This window comes from Lycium barbarum, chromosome 10, assembly GCF_019175385.1.
Source record: "Lycium barbarum isolate Lr01 chromosome 10, ASM1917538v2, whole genome shotgun sequence".
NCBI lineage: Eukaryota > Viridiplantae > Streptophyta > Magnoliopsida > Solanales > Solanaceae > Lycium > Lycium barbarum.
The window spans coordinates 32848447-32866852 of NC_083346.1; positions in this window are offsets into that span (position 1 = coordinate 32848447).

Genomic DNA, 18406 nt, shown 5'->3' on the forward strand with positions numbered 1-18406 from the left:
GGAACCCAAAAATACATTGCCTCACAGGGCTACAACAACAAAATCAATAACCAAGGCCTCACACGACCAAGAAAACATCGAATGAAGCATTACATACTTGAGGACAATGGCGTCTCTGCCTGAGTCTCCTCTGGAGGTGGAAATTAATACGGGTAGCTGAACTTCATGTCTTCTTCTGCTTCCCAAGTCATTTCCTCTGTATTAGTTTTTCTCCATAAAACATTAACTGAAGCTACATATTTGGTTCTGAGTCTCCGTACTTGCCTATCTAGAATGGCAATGGGAACTTCTTCGTAGGATAATTGCTCGGTGACTTGAACATCATCTATTGGTAAAATTCTGAAAGCATCAATACATGGAAAACTGGGTGAACTGACTCCAAACCAGGAGGTAGGTTTAACTCGTAAGCCAGTTGGCCTACCTTGCGTATAATCTCATAAGGTCCAATTTACCGGGGACTAAGCTTGCCCTTTTTGCCAAATCTCATGACGCCCTTCACCGGCGACACCTTCAAGAATGCCAAATCTTTCACTTGAAACTCTAAGTCTCGTCGGCGATCATATGCATAAGATTTCTGACGACTCTGAGCTGTTAATAATCGATCCTGTATGAGCTTGAACTTTTCTATTGCCTGCTGGACCAAATCTGGTCCTATCAATTTAGTGTCTCCTACGTCAAACCACCTAATTTGAGATCTACACTTACGCCCATATAAAGCCTCATACGGGGCCATTTGGATGCTAGAATGATAAATGTTGTTATAAGCGAATTCAATAAGTGGTAAATGGTCATCCCAACTACCTCCAAAATCCAATACACATTCCTGTAGCATATCCTCAGGAGTCTGGATGGTACGTTCAGCTTTGTCATATCCTGTATTTTTGTATGTTGGATTATTCGTAAGCTAATCGACATAAGTTCAAGGACAAATTTATTTTGAGACAAGGACTTTTCAATCCCGATTTTAATAGTACATGGTTTGCACATTAATTACAATTAGTGTAGAAACATTAATGAAGATTAGGGATTAATTAACCATGATCAGATTTTTAAGTGGGGATTAATGATTAATCAACTTAAATAGACCACTAAGTGGGCCTCACTAAAAACGTGGCTGAATTTGATTGGAGTATGGATGATGACATGCTAATGGGACACATGTCAAGTGGGCTGGCCACATGTCAACTGTTACATCCCGTATTTTTGGACCAAGAAATTGAACCGTCCAATATGAGCGATTTTACCGAGCCCGAAGGATTTGGTCTTATTCAAGCATGCGAATTAAGAGCTCGGTGTATAAAAGGATTGAGAACGTTAAGGAGTGAGAACGTTGATTGGAAATAATATTTCGTGTGTGCCAAAGGAGGCTATGGACTAGTGCTATATCACATGATCATGAAGATGAATATATGAAGTGTGGTAAAAATTATTATTACATAAGTGAGTTGGAATAAAAAAATTAACTGTACGGGAAAAATTTGTTAAACGTTGGAATAAGTTGAAGAGTAAAACATTATGGTATTAATTGATAAGTGGTAAGTTGACACCATATCTAGCACGTGGCATTATAATAGGGAGCAGTAAATGACTATGCACTAGGTAATTGGAGTCATCACATCTGTGTATTATCATATCATTTAGAGGTGTCAAAAAGATATAAAATCTCTACATCTTAAATGCCCTTTCGTAAAGGCCAAGCTCTTGGTGAATTTATTTGAAAACCAACTAATTGCATATTGCTTTCTTTCCTATAGCAACATCCACGTTGTTGATATTTTTACTAGCATTGTATCAAGAATTCTCACGGTGCATCTATATGAGAAATGAATATTGGATATACATAGAATGGGGGCAGCAGCAAGAAGCATTTCGAAATTAATTGATACAATTTTTTTTTGGGTCCAACAGATCAAGATGAAGCAGCATTATTTAATTTTGTTATGGGTTTCGCTCACCGCTTCAAGCTCGTTATTCTATTTTGTCATGTTGTTGAATTCGGGCTTTCTTTGAAGTGAAGTAAGCAGGAAGAAGATTATTTCTTGGCATATAAGGTAATAATTCTCCTCTCCTAGGTATATTTAAATTCATCCAGGTCATAGTTATATTGTGGGATGAGAAATATGAAAGTTATACCGTAAATCGTATTTGATGTTGTTGTTGGTTTATGGGCTGTTTGTTGGACTGTTTTGTGAGTTATGGGGACGTTGGTATGGATGGGAATTATGGTAAATAGAATGAATAAGATGTTCTTGAGGTTGTTGTATATGTCTGTTTGTTTATGAAGAAAATTGATGGAAGATTTGTCTATATAGATTTGGACTAAAACTCGAGGAAAGAGATTTTGTGTTCTTGAATTAGTTGAAAAGGGATTGTGGCATAATTTTTACTTGGTTCGATATGGCAATTTGTATGTACGATTGTTAATGTTGTTACCATTGATTGGGAGTTGTTTAAAGTTGGATTAGAGTGGGTAACATAGGGGAAGTGCTGCCCGAATTTTCTTAAGTAACGTGCTAGCTTAGACTTTGGATTCTAAGTGTACTATAGTTAATACTTGAGATCAATACTGTTGTTGTAGATTGAGGAGCCCGGGATCTGATTTGTGGTTAGCTTGGAGCGGACAAGGTATGTAAAGCTAACCCTTCCTTCTTTTTGGCATGATCTTGATGAAACAAACAGACGACGTGTATATGACTCCAAAGAAGCTCCTATTCTTAGAGACACTAGGATGGCTAATGTTCTTGATTCCCAGGACTTTTTTCATTATGTCTTGATACGTGCCTATGATTTCAGGCATCCTATTTTGATATAACCCATTGTGACATTCGAAGGGTACTTGATATGATTATTGTCTTGATTTTCAAATGATAGTTCATTTTGATTATTCTATCGAGTCTCAGATATGACTTAGTTTGCATATGGTTGCTCACTACGCTGCTCGTGCATGCCTCAATATATCTTTCACCGAGTCCCGGGCCGGGTATGTTTTCATGCATAGTTTCACTGCATTGTTCACCGAGTCCCTGACTAGAGGGCCGGGTACGGTATATATATATATGATGTGATGATATGATGATATGATGATGTGATTATGGCGCCAAGGATGGCATGTGATGACTTTATTCACTGAGTCCCATAATGGGCCGGGTATGATATATGATATTGATATGCATGATTTACATTTCATAAGACAAGTGTATTGGTATTTTGAATGTCATACTTCGCTCCTGTGATCTCTATTCCAGTCATGATCCTCTTTATTGTATTTCATGCTTTATATACTTAGTACATATCTGGTACTGACCCCCTTTCTCCGGGGGACTGCGTTTCATGCCCGCAGGTACAAATACTCGATTTGGTGATCCTCCAGCTTAGTATTTCCACTCAGCTGTCTTGGAGAGCTCCATTGTTCTGGAGCTTAGACTTTTGGTACAGATCTTTTGATGTATATATAGGTTTATCCAGGGGTACGGCGGGGCCCTGTCCCGTCATATTTCACTATCGATACTCTTAGAGGTCTGTAGACATATGTGTGGGTTGTGTATAAGTGTTGTTCAGCTGTGTCTATACGATGTGCTATGGATATGTTCGTCTGTAGTGGAAGCCTTGTCGGCCTGCGTATGGTATTGATATGTAGTGGCAGCCTTGTCGGCTTGCGTATCATATTGACATGTAGTGGCAGCCTTGTCGGCTTGCGTATCATATAATGTTTTGATTAGTTGTGACTCCTCAGGAGACAGGTTATCGGGATATATACATATGACGACGTTACGGACCTTTGGAGTTCTTTTGCATGTTTCCATATTGTTCTTAGGTCCAGTTTGACTATATCTAACAGGTACGTATACGAGTGTCCAGCTCGGGCACTAGTCATGGCCCACGGGGCTGGGTCGTGACAAGCTTGCCCATCAATCTGTGGGTGAAATGCCGTGCTAAGACTCACCTGAGTCCCCAAACTTTCTTGGAAAGTTTTCCAGTTATTGACTGTAAATTGAGTCCCTCTATCGGAGATAATAGATACTGGAACACCGTGAAGCCGCACTATCTCTTTAACATAAAGCTTTGCATAATCTTCTGCTACATATGTAGTTCTGCCCAGAAAGAAATGAGCTAACTTCGCGAGTCTATCTACAATCACCCATATAGAATCATACTTACGTCAAGAACGGGGTAAGCCTGCAATGAAGACCATGTTAATTACTTCCCACTTCCAAGTCGGAATCTCTATAACTTGTAAAAATCCGCCGGGCTTTTGGTGCTCAATTTTCACTTGCTGACAGTTAGGGCATTGAGCTACGAATTCCACTATGTCCTTCTTCATTCTATTCCACCAATACATAGATTTAAGATCATGATACATTTTCGTTGCTCCGGGGTGAACGGAATAATGGGAACAATGGGCTTCTCTCAATATTTGGTAGCGTAATCCTGCAACATCAGGAACACATAACCTGGCTTGGCATCGGAGAACTTCATCTCCAGAAATCTCAAATGATGACTTCTTCTTCCGAGAAAGTGTATTTCTGAAATGAACTAGCATGGGATCTTTGTACTGGCGCTCTTTCACTTCAACCACTAGTGACGAGACCGCTGAATTCTGAATGGTAGCTCCCATATTGGCTGAGACCACTACTCGAACTCCTAGGTTAGCTAACTACTGGAGCTCACGGGCTATCTCTCTTTTCTCTAGCTGTACATCGCATAAACTTCCCATGGATATACGGCTAAGAGCATTAGCCACAACATTCTCTTTCCCGGGATAATAAAGGATGTTAACATCATAATATTTCAACAACTCCAACCATCGCCTTTGCCGCAAATTCAATTTCTTCTGCTTAAAAATATAATAGCGGCTCTTATGATCTGTATAAATATCAACATGGATGGCATATAAATAATGTCTCCACATCTTCAATGCATGAATCACAGCAGCCAACTCAAGATCATGGGTTGGATAATTCTTCTCATGTTTGCGCAACCGCCTTGAGACGTAGGCAATCACCTTACCATGCTGCATCAATACACATCCTAATCCAATGCCCAAAGAACCACATTAGACGACATATCCTTCTGGAAGTTAATCTGTTCTTTAGCTCTTGGAAACTAAGTTCACAAGCATCCGTCCATTGAAATTTAGCTGATTTCTGGGTCAACTTCATAAGTGGTGCAGAGATAGAAGAAAATCCTTCTACAAACCTTCTGTAGTAACCTGCTAGGCCTAGAAAACTATGAACCTCTATAGGTGTTGTAGGCTTTGACCAAGTCTTCACGGCCTCAATCTTCTGGGTATCTACTCGAATGCCGTCGGCTGAAATAATATGCCCTAAAAAGGTCACCGAATTCAACTAAAATTCACACTTAGAAAATTTCGCGAATAACTCTTGAGTTTGAAGAACTCTAAGGACAGTACGCAAATGATTCGCGTGTTCTACCTTAGACCTAGAATATACCAGGATATCGTCAATGAGCACAATCACAAATAAATCTAGGAAAGGACTGAATACATTGTTCATCAAATCCATGAATACTGGCGGTGCATTTGTTAGCCCAAATGACATTACCTGGAACTCAAAATGACCATATTTTGTTCTGAAGGCCGTCTTGGGTATATCGTTCTCCCTAACTCGCACTTGATGATAACCGAATCTCAACTCTATCTTTGAAAACTATTTGACGCTTTGTAATTGGGAAAATAAGTTATGAACCCTTGGAAGCGGATATTTATTCTTGATTGTCACCTTATTCAGCTGCCGATAGTCAATGCACATTCGCAAGGAGCCATCTTTCTTCCTCACAAACAACACGGGTGCTCCCCACGGGGAAGAACTAGGCCTAATAAAACCTTTTTCAAGTAAGTCCTTCAATTGCTTTTTCAACTCTTTTAACTCCGCGGGAGCCATCCTATAAGGAGGAATGGATACGGGTTTAGTATCTGGTAGCACATTAATAGCAAAGTCAATCTCCCTCTCTGGGGGAAGGCCTGGAAGCTCATCCGAGAATACATCCGGAAACTCATTCACCATAGGGACAGACTGAATAGTTGGCGATTCGATTTCTACATCTTGAACCCGCACTAGATGGTAAATATACCCTTTAGCAATCATTTTTCTTGCCTTGAGATAGGAAATAAACCTACCTCTCGGAGATGCTGTAATTCCTTTCCATTCCAAAACTGGTTCTCCTGGAAATTAGAAGCGAACCATCTTCGTTCTACAATCAACATTGGCATAGCAAGAAGCCAACCAATCCATGCCCATGATAACATCAAATTCCACCATTTTCAACTCATGTAAATCAGCCATAGTACGATGGTTACAAATCACAACTACGCAGTTTCTATATACTCGACTAGCTATTACTGGTTCACCAACGGGTGTGGATACCTCGAAAGGTTTGATTGACTCCGGTTTGACCCCAAATCGACCCACAATATATAGGGTAACATATGACAGTGTGGAGCCCGGATCTATCAATGCATATACATCAAGAGAAAATACCGATAATATACCTATAACAACATCAGGGGAGGACTCAAGATCTTGTCGTCCGGCCAAAGCATAAATATGGTGCTGGAGACCACTAGAACTGGAAGCTTATCATCTACCTCTACCGCGACTAACTGATCTCTGAAAGCCTTGCCCCGGAGGGCATATGGATGATAAAGACCCGGCTGCCGACCCTGAAGGCTGGACTCTACCCCCTTTCACTAATCGAGGGGCAGTCACACATGATGTGGCCTGGCCAACCACATGTATAGCAAACCTCTGAGCCTAATCGACACTGGCCCCAATGTAACTTCCCACAATGGGAACATCGTGGCACGGGTGGCCTTTCCTGACCTGAATCGCCTCTAAAATGAGAACCTGGAGCCCTAAAACTCTGACTCAGCCCGGAGTGAGTAGATCTATAAAATCTCTGGCCTGTAAATTGTGGAGGTGCACTAGTCATTGAATGGTATGAATGCCTAGAAAACTGATGTCTTTGCCCTCCTCTGAATTCACTCGTCGAACCCGAAGATCTATCCCTCTTGCTATACCCTCTGTCATGCTCACTTCTTTGCGGTTGTTGGCTTTCCTCTAAATTCTGGGCATGGGCTTGAATTCTTGAAATACCCATATTGTCCTGAAGGGACGCAGTCAAGCACTTATCCATCAAGTGTGGCCCTAATCCACTCACAAATCGGTGCACTTGATCACCCATATCCGCTACCACGGTCGGAGCATACCTAGCCAAAGAATTGAAGCGGAGACTATACTCTAAGGCACTCATACTCCCTTGCCGAAGATTCAAGAACTTATCGACCCTAGCCTGCCAAACCTCTAGAGGTAAGTAATGTCGGAAGAAGGCATCCACAAATTCTTGCCATACCAGGGGAGGTTCATTAACTACCTTTGAAGCCATCCAAATCCTATACCAATGAACCGCGACATCCCGCAATCTATAGGATGCTAACTCTATCGATTCAATAGCTGAAGCATGCATTAACCGAAGTGTCCTCAACATCCCATCAATAAAGCTCCGAGGATCCTCATCCGACTTTGACCCAAAGAATTCTGGTTGGTTTAAGCAAGTAAAATCACGGGCTCTTGCACTAACAACCCTATCACCTTGACCTGTACCTTGCCGCTGGGTCTGAGCGGCAACCAACTGAGTGAGTAAATGAATGGCCTCTTTCACATCTTGGCCCGAAGCATCTGGTGGAGGAGCTGGGGCTGATGCTCCCTCATGCTCCTCTGTAGCGGGGAATGAGTGGGAGGATCTAGATGGAACCTCATTATGGGATTTATCCCCCTCTATATCTGGTGGCAGTATTCTTTCAGCCCACTTTTCCATCACTATCTTTCCCTTTTGGGTTGCCGTAGCTTTCCTCTATATAGGTATTTCTGAAATACATAATACACGATTAAGGAGAGAGAAATTCTTATATCATGGCTCTATCGCACAATCTATGAAGAAACAATGTCATTCATTCCTAAAAATGCCCGCAGCCTCCTGTTTATCAGTATAGCGCAACACACCCATAAACAAGACTTTACTGGACATAGCTCGTAGACACACCCTAGGAATAAACTGCTCAGATACCACTTTTGTCACGACCCAACCGGAGGGCCATGACGGGCACCCGGTGCTAACCCACCCGAGCACCCGGTGCTAACCCACCCGGGCATCTCCTATCGTACATTCCTATTCATATCTAGGTGGATCACGTAGCCTACTCATGATTTCTATATATCAATAATACTAATCTCATTGGGCAACGATACATTTATATCATCATCGACAACAATGCCCATATCCATATGCACAAGCCGATGAGGCTAACAAAATAATATACAAAATATAAGCCGACATGACTAAAGGACATCTAGCTATACACAACTGTCTACGAGCCTCTAAAGAGAGTATGTAACATCATATAGATGGGACAGGACCCCGCCATGCCCATATGTATGTACACAAAACAATAATACCAACAGTAGCAGCTCTGAATCAAATGGAGCTCCTCTATGCAGTCCCTGAACAAGTAATCTATGGGTCAGGCCTGTCTCCCTGTCCACCTGCGGGCATAACGCAGCGTCCACAAACAAAAGGATGTCAGTACGAATAATGTACTGAGTATATAAAGCATAATCGACATCATAATAGAAGCATAAGAAATAATATAATATAAGAGAGTCATGAGATAATAGAGCCCTTTGTACCTCTAGTGGCAACCATCCTGTTTACCTACCCATTTTCTAATAGGAACCTTCCATTTCTAATGCTTACTATTATATTAGTACCATACCCGACCATGAAGGTTCGGTGTTTCACATACCTGGCCATAGAAGCTCGGTGTTATACATACCTGGCCCTACCAAGGCTTAGTGTCATCCGTACCCAAATGCAGTGGTGTAGGCGTGATAGACATCATACCCGGCCATAGAAGCTCGATGTTACATAATACTCATGAATACTTATACCAGTATACATAACAGTCCATAAGTATCATCAACATCATCATCATCATCGTTTTCATTACATCTTTCTTTAGAGGATCAACTATCATGTAAAGGAGGTAATAGCATCGTAAAAATATCGAGAATCATGAGCTCTAGTAATTCTAGGGATGGAGTCATTTGGAAGACATTTGAAACCCATGAGAAGGTATATAGCAAAGGAATCATGCCTTAATGAAAAAACGGTTAGCCTTTCATACCTCGTCATCTTCTTAACTACTTAACGTTCACCGTCGAGCTTGAGAAATCTACATTTATAATGATTCATACAATGGTTAAGCCTTAATGATACTCTTAAATGCAAACTAGAATAATTCATGGTCTAATGAAAATTGGGCAGCATTCCCCCTATTTCGTCAACTTCCACCATATTACAAAATAACTCCCAACTAACGGTAATAACATCCATAATATCATAATCAAGTACTCACATTCTATGAAGTCTTCAAAATTCATTCTCATATTCAACTTATACTAACAACTTCACTCCAACCCATTCCACAATTTCATATAACGCTTCCTCACCACCATTATTACCTTCCATAACAAGATTATATCCATATTATACTAAGAACCATAACTTAAGTTAGCTTACTACTCAAAAACATCATAAAAGCTACATTTAGATATCATTTTCTACTTTCTTCTTCTACCAAAGTTATTCAACAACCAAGCATTCTTGATAACATGAAACAAGCATGAAAACTAACCTTTTATCTCATAAGAATGAGCTTTGGAGAAGCTATCAACTTATGCAAAACCCTAGCAACAATATCCAAGTAGATCTTGAAGTCTACTAACCCTAGTGAGCCTTCTAACACGCGAAAACTTCAAGTCCTGCTATTTTATCTTTGTTTTCACTTGGGTTGGAGTGGAATATGCTTGGAGAAGGGTAGGGAGCTCTCAAGACTTTTGGAAATGTGGGGAATGAAATAAAAGAACAAGGGTCATCTATTTATACAAAAATAAAAAAATCTGCTCGATGGACTTATACGGACCACTTATATGGTCCGTATAAGTGGAACGTATAATGCCAACCTGAAAATACCCCTCTCTATAAGGTTATGTTATACCGACCCCCTTATATAGACCGTATAAAGTTATACAGACCGTATAAGTGGTTGTATAACTCATAGTTATCCGAAACATTCTCTCATTGATTCGTTTGACTTCCAATCCTCGTGGAACCTTCTTGGCACTTATACAACACTTAATTAACCATAAAATAGGCCCTACAGCAGCCCCTCAAGACATTACAAGTAAATATTTGCTCAATTATTGCGAAAACCTTTCCGAACATGACTTACCTTTCACTTCCTTCAATAAACTACATTTTACATATTCATATGACTTCAAAATCTTATAGTGCGCACTTTAAGCTATCTAATACTTCCCTAAATATCGTAAGGATTTTATAATCACCTTAAGCTCATGTTAGCCTACTCGCAAGGTAACAATCCAAAATTTTTTAGATGTAACATTAGGACAGTGGGCCAAGAACCCCGCTATATCCTTCTTCATTCCATCCCACCAATAAACCTCTTTGATGTCGCGGTACATCTCTATTGACCTAGGGTGGATAGAATAGCGGGAGAAATAAGCCTCCGCCATAATCTTCTAACATAACCCCGCAACATCGGGAACACATAACCTTCCCCGATACCTGAGGACTCCATCTTCGGTAACCCCGAATGGTGATTTCTTATTTTGTGTAGTTGTATCCTTATAATGGGCCAATGAAGGGTCTTCATACTGGTGCCTCTTCACCTCGGCTACTAAGGATGATGTTGCTGTATTCTGAATAGTAACTCTGACATCTCCTGAATCTATAACTCTAACCCCCAAATTTGCTCGCTAAAGAAGCTTATAAGCTAGCTCCCTTTTTCCAGTCCGCAGGTATGCTAAGCTACCCGTAGATTTGTGGCTGAGGGCATCAACCACCACATTTACTTTCCCTGGATGGTACAAAATATCATCATAATCTTTCAGCAATTCTAACCATCGCCTGCCGAAAGTTTAACTCCTTTTGCTTGAAGATGTATTGAAGACTCTTATGATCTGTATAGCTATCAACATGAACGACATATAAGTAATTTCTCCAGATTTTAAGTGCACGAATCACGGCTGCTAACTCTAGGTCGTGAGTCGGATAGTTCTTCTCGTGCTTCTTGAGCTGTTTAGAAGCATAAGCAATCATATTATCGTGCTGCATCAATACACAACCCAATCTGACCCTCGAAGTGTCACAATAGACAACATAGCCCTCGGATCCCTCTGGAAGCGCTAGAACTGGTGCTCAAGTCAACCTATCCTTCAATTCTTGAAAACTCCGCTCGCAAGCATCTGTCCATTAGAACTTGGCTGCCTTCTGGATCAACTTCGTCAACCGGGCAGAAAGAGAAGAGAAGCCCTCTACGAATCTTCTATAATATCCCGGTAAACCCAGAAAACAAAGAACCTCCGTCGGCGTCATAGGTCGGGGACAAGTCTTCACAACCTCTATCTTCTGAGTATCTACCTTGATTCCCTCATCTGAAATAATATGCCCTATAAATGCCACAGAGTTTAGCCAAAATTCACATTTGGAGAATTTCGCGTATAACTTCTGATCCTGAAGGACTCTAAGTACTGCACGCAAATGGTCTGCATGCTCAATCTCTGATCGAGAATAAACTAGAATATCATCTATAAACACAATCACAAACAGGTCCAGCAAGGGTCTGAATACACGATTCATCGGGTCCATGAATACAACTGGAGCATTAGTCAATCTGAAAGACATAACAAGGAACTCGAAATGGCCATATCTAGTCCTAAATGCTGTCTTCGGAATACCCTTCCCTTTGATCCTGACATGGTGATAACCTGACCTTAAGTATCTCTTGGAGAAATGTTTAGCACCTTACAGTTGATCAAATAAATCATCAATCCTCAGAAGTGGGTACTTATTCTTAATCGTCACCTTACTCAACTGTCTATAGTCGATACACATCCGTAGCGAACCATCCATCTTTCTTACGAACAAAACTGGGGCTCCCCACAGTGATGTACTAGGTCTGATAAAGCCCTTCTCCATTGGATCCTTCAACTGTTCCTTCTACTCTTTCAACTCAGTAGGGGCCATCCTATAAGGAGCGATTGATATCGACTGAGTATCCGATAGTACATATATAGTGAAGTCAATTTCTCGCTCTGGCGGGAGACCTGGAAGCTCATCTGGGAACTCATTAACTATAGGAATGGACTGAAGGGTTGGCGATTTGGCTTCTGTATCCTGGACTCGAACTATATGATAGATGCATCCCTTCGAAATCATCTTCTTCGCCTTGAGATAGGAAATTAATCTACCTTTTGGAGAAGCCGTATTGCCCTTCCATTCCAAGGCTATTTCCCAAAAAAAATGGAACGTGACAGTCTTCATCCTATACCCACACTAGCATAAACGGAAGCTAACCAATCCATTCCCATAATGACATCAAAGTCGACCATCTGTAACTCTATAAGATCTGAGATGGTCTGACGACCACAAACAGCTATAGAACAACCACAGTAAATCTTCCTAGCAATAATAGGCACACCAACAGGCTTAGACACAGAAAATGGTTCCTTCAACAATTCTGGCACTATGTCGAATTTTCCCGCAATAAATGGAGTGACATAGGATAAATTGGAGCCTAAATCTATCAACACATTAACGTTATATGAACAGACTGTTAATGTACTTGTCAAAACATCTAGTGACATCAAGTCCCTCGTGAAATGGTCTAGGTTTGAATATGTATAACAAGCTCTCGATCCATACAGACATCGCCCATAGTGTGCTATACCACAATTACCACACTGTTGTGGTAGTGATCTAGCCTGCCCCGGACCCTCTGCTGCTGTGACTTGGACATACGGGAACTCTCATCTGGTCCAGATAGAATGTAATTCCCCGATCTGTATCCCTGAGACTGAGCTGATGGTGGCCTAAATGGCCTACCTTGGTGTTAGGGTCTGAAACTCTTTCTACTCTCACCTTGCTGACCGGTAGTCCTAGATCTCTTATAGTATTCCCTTTCCATGCTCTAAGCCACCCACTGCTGACGTCTACGATCCTCACAGTTCTGTACGAATGCCTAGATACGAGCAAGGTCCATATTATCACTTACCGTCGCAGTGGTACAAGCCTTGACATAGTAAGGGTGCAATCCCTCTATAAACCTATGGATCCTAGCCCTTGATGAATCAAAGAAGGATGGAGCATATCGGGCTAAGGAATCAAATCGAAGGCAATAATCACGAATGCTAGAACTACTTTGCTAGACAGTTAAGAACTGGTCAACCTCACTTCTCGTATCTCCAACGGTAAATAATGATCAAGAAAGGGCTCTGAAAATTTAGACCAACGCGCGGGAGGTGCCTCAGGACCTCTGTCCTGCTCCCACGTCTCATACCATAAGATCGCTATATCGCGAAGCCTAAAAGTCGCTAATTCCGCTGCCTCTATCTCGGTAGCATGAATAACCCTGAAAATACGCTGAAGCTTATCGATAAAGTTCTGTGGATCCTCGTCTTGCTTAACCCCTGAGTGCTCTGGAGGGTCAAGTGCTAAAAACTTGCGAACCCTCAAACTGTGGGACCCATCAGCGGTCACTACTCCAGTAAATGCTCTCGGTTGTCTCTGTGTCGTCATAAGTTGAGTCAATAAGTGTACCACCGTCCTAAGATCCTAGTTTATCGGCTAAAGAGGGGGCACTGGAGTTACTGCCTCAGAAGCTCCTCAAGCGGTAGGGTCGTCGATGATGGTGGCGATATGGTCTCACCCTGGCCCTCAGGTCGTGCCTCAGCTGTCGGGTGTGCCCTACTGCTCCCCTCACCATCTGCCGTATCACCCTTCCGGTTAGCTACAACTTTCCTCATCACAGGCATAGTTGTGCACAAATACGGAAGAGTAATTTTAACTCAAATATCCTATGACTTGGATCTATAACACGATTTAGATCTGGAAGAAGCTAAACCAATTCCTAAATGCCATGTAGCTTCCTGTTTATATTATATGGTGCACAACACACCTATACACAAGACTCTACTAGACACGGCTTGTAGACTCCGTAGGACAGACCTGCTCTGATACCAAGTTTGTCATGCCCCAATTCCGGAGTGACGTGATCAGTACCCAAAGCTAAACTAGGCCCGGGCGAACCACTCTAAATCTGAAACTCTAGGAAGTGAACCCCAACTTAAACAGATAATGTCTAATCTGGAGATATATAAAAATACTGACCATCTCGTCTGAACTGGGCGCACACCCAAAGTATATATATAACTTGGCAAGCTGAAGAGGCTGCTTTAATCGTACAAAAACAATAGCATCCAATAGACATATACAAGCCGACAAGGCTATCACACTGACATACTATTTACAGGACTCGTCTACAAGCCTCTAGAGGGATGTGTGACTGTATCATACAATCTGGAACAAAAAATAAAACTGCAAGGACCTGGCAACTCCGAACAGAAAGGGAGCTCACCAATCAGCTGATGTGCGATCCTGTCTAGTAGGGAGGTCTATCAATCTGTCGATATATAGTTGCAGGCATGAATGCAGCGCCCCTGGCAAAAAGGACGTTAGTATGAAATAATGTACTGAGTATGTAAGGCAACGATAACTAAAACTGAACTGGAAATGATACAATCTGGAGGCCAAAGAATGCCCTGAATATCTCACCTGACATGTCTAATATAAAATGCAATAAAATACTACTATATATCTGACTGACCAAGTGGCCAGGCAACTGTAAAATCTCACTGACCAAGTGGCCAAGTAATATGTCTCACTGACCCATCGGCCAGGCAATTTGTCTCACTGACCCATAGGCCAGGCATATTTGTCTCACTGACCCGTAGGCAAGGCAAAATAAAAATGTCTCGCTGACCAAGTGGCCAGGCTAAAGAAAAATATATATGTATATCATGGAGTATATCATGCATAAGCTGGAAACACTGATACTGTAACGCGTCTCTTCTGTCTTTCTGTAAATTCATGGACATAGGGAGTGGATGTGGCCCCTCAAAAAGAACAACACAACACTCGGAGACTGGACAACAACATGACAAGCTCTACTTTGACAAGTCTCAAATCATAAGGTTCATCACGCTCTTACCATATATGGAAAAATGCCAAGAAATGAAGGAACAACCTTAACATACCTTTTCGGTCTTCTAATACTTAACGTTTATTCTCCCGAGCTCGTAAATCTACATTCAAGAGAAATCATACTACTGTTAGACTGATCGTCATATGCCTATCTTAAGTCTTTAAATCAAAGTCCTTTAGAATCTGCCAAAATTCGGGCAGCATCTCTCTTGTTTATATCCCTAGCCCGAAATCACAATACCTACAACCAACACAACAACAACAACACCAACGCCAATAACAATATTATTAATACCAATGTATTCCATTAAACATCCCACGCGATGTTTATTCAATTTTCTCAACCAACATATTTGGTATACGATCATTTAATAGTTCTACCTTTTTAAATATGCCTAGAACTGCAATATCTTCACTTTCCACCTTGAATTCCAGCCAAAATTTACAGCAATACGATATTATAATCGCAACTATACGATGTCTGAACTTGAATTCAGAGATTATACTTAATTCGGGCTAAAATGTGATGTTGGGAAGTTGTGGGAAATTTTTAGAATATTTGGGGGATTTTCCGGTGTGTTTGGATGAAGAAATGGGGTTAAGCCCCCCCCCCCCCCCCTCATATAGAGTTCCAGAATCTGCCTAGACCGACTTAAAATTTGCTTAGCGCGATTGCGCCGTCTCCTATTTCGTTCGTGCAGAGTTGCTGGGTCCTCCTGTACGCGTTCGTGCCACCTTCTGGCACGTTCGCGCAGGGTTAATTCCCTACTCTGAGAGACCATCTTAAAATGCTCATAACGTTTGACTCTGATGTCGGATTGATGTCCGGTTTATTGCGTTGGAAACTAGACTTCATGAACTTCAATTTAGGCTTTTGTTTTACCTCAAAACTCCTCATATACTAAAATATATTCCTTCTCCAAGTTGGGCCAAAATTTTCCCCCATCTTTTCTCCAAAGTTTCAACAACTTAATTTTCTAATCCACTCGCCCTCCAATGCTTCCCTAGCTTATTATATGAACATAAACTCCTATAATCATAAGGTAGGCACATATAATCTCATATATCCTAGAAGGTACACCAGTATCCACGATTAGGCAGCTAACACCTAATGAATCTTAATGTACCAAACTACGAGGTTTAACATGACGCCTGAGTCGATTAAACCTTTTGAGGTGTCTACACCTGTTGGTGACCCAGTGATAGCTAGATGGGTATCTAGAAATTGTGTGGTTGTAGTTTGTGACAGTCATATTATCGCTGATTTGATTGAGCTAAAAATGGTAGATTTTGATGTCATTATGGGTATGGATTGGTTGGCCTCCTATTATGCCGATGTTGATTGCATAATAAAAAATGGTTCGTTTTCAGTTTCTGGGAGAACCAATTTTATAATGGAAGGGTAATACAGCGTCTCCGAGAGGTAGGTTTATTTCCTATCTCAATGCAAGGAAGATGATTGCTAAAGGTTGTATATATCGTTTAGTCCGAGTTCAAGTATAAAATCAAAACTGCCAACTCTTCAATCTATCCCGGTAGTTAATGAGTTTCTGGATGTATTTCCAGACGAGCTTCCAGGTCTTCCACAAGAACGGGATATTGATTTTACTATTGATGTGTTACCTGATACTAAGCCCATATCTATTCCTCGTTATAGAATGGCTCCTGCAGAATTGAAAGAGTTGAAGGAGCAACTAAAAGATTTGCTAGAAAAAGGCTTTATTAGGCCTAGTTCATCGCCGTGGGGAGCACCTGTTTTGTTTATAAGACAGAAAGATGGTTCCTTGCGGATGTGTATTGACTACATATAGTTGAATAAGGTGACAATAAAGAATAAATATCCACTTCCAAGGATTGATGATTCATTTGATCAGTTGCAGGGTGCCAAATGGTTCTCAAAGATAGATCTGAGATCGAGGTACCACGAAGTGAGAGTCAAGGAAAAAGACATTCTGAAGACAGCCTTCAGAACTAGATATGGTCATTTCGAATCTCGGGTAATGTCGTTTGGATTAACTAATGCACCGACGGTATTCATGAATTTGATGAATAATGTGTTCAGCCCTTTTTTAGATCTATTTGTGATTGTGTTTATCGATGATATTCTGGTGTATTCTCGATCTGAGGCAGAGCATGCAGATCATTTACGTACTGTCCTTAAAGTTCTTCAGACTCGGGAGCTATATGCAAAATTTTCAAAATGTGAGTTCTGGTTAAATTCTGTAACTTTTCTAGGGCACATTATTTCAGCAGATGGTATCCGGGTAGATACCCAAAAGATTAAAGCTGTGAAGACATGGCCAAGGCCTACAAAACCTACGGGGGTTAATAGTTTTCTAGGCTTGGCTATTTATTACAGAAGATTTGTAGAAGACTTTTCTTCTATTTCTGCACCACTGACGAAGCTGACTCAGAAATAAGCTAAATTTCAGTGGACAAATGCTTGTGAGCGCAGTTTTCAGGAGCTGAAGAGCAGATTGACTTCGGCCCTGGCCCTGACACTTCCAGAAGGATCAGAGGGCTATGTTGTTTATTGTGATGCTACAGACGTGGGGTTAAGTTTTGTGTTGATGTAGCATGGTAAAGTTATTGCTTATTCTTCAAGGCAGTTGCAAAAACACGAGAAAAACTACCCGGCCCATGACCTCGAGTTAGCTGTTGTTATTCATGCATTGAAGATGTGGATACATTATTTATATGGTGTTCATGTTGATATTTATACAGACCACAAGAGTCTCCAGTATATTTTCAAGCAAAAAGAGTTGAATCTACGGCAAAGACGGTGGTTAGAGCTATTGAAGGATTACAATGTGAGTATTTTATATCATCGTGGAAAGGCAAATATAGTAGTTGATGCTCTTAGCAGCAAATCCATGGGCAGTTTATTTGATGTTTAGCCGGACAAGAGGGAGTTAGCTCGTGAGCTTCAACAACTAGCCAGCCTAGGAGTTCGCTTGATGGATAATAAAGGGTGGAGAAATAGTAAGCAAGACAGCAAGACCATAAGTACAAATGTTTTCTTACATAAAGGACTGGGCTTCAACATCCATAAGGACGACTTGCCACAAACCTGGCTTCAACATCCCAAAGGATGGCTTGCCAAGCTAGTCGAACAGTAAATTTGATCATAGATGTAAAGGTTTTTCCTACAATGGGGCTGGCTTCAACATCTCTAAAGACGGATTGCCAAGCTACTCAACTCGGAAAAACTTTCACACTACTACAGATTTAGTTGTTATAGCTTCAGAAAACTTTTGTACTTGCAGCA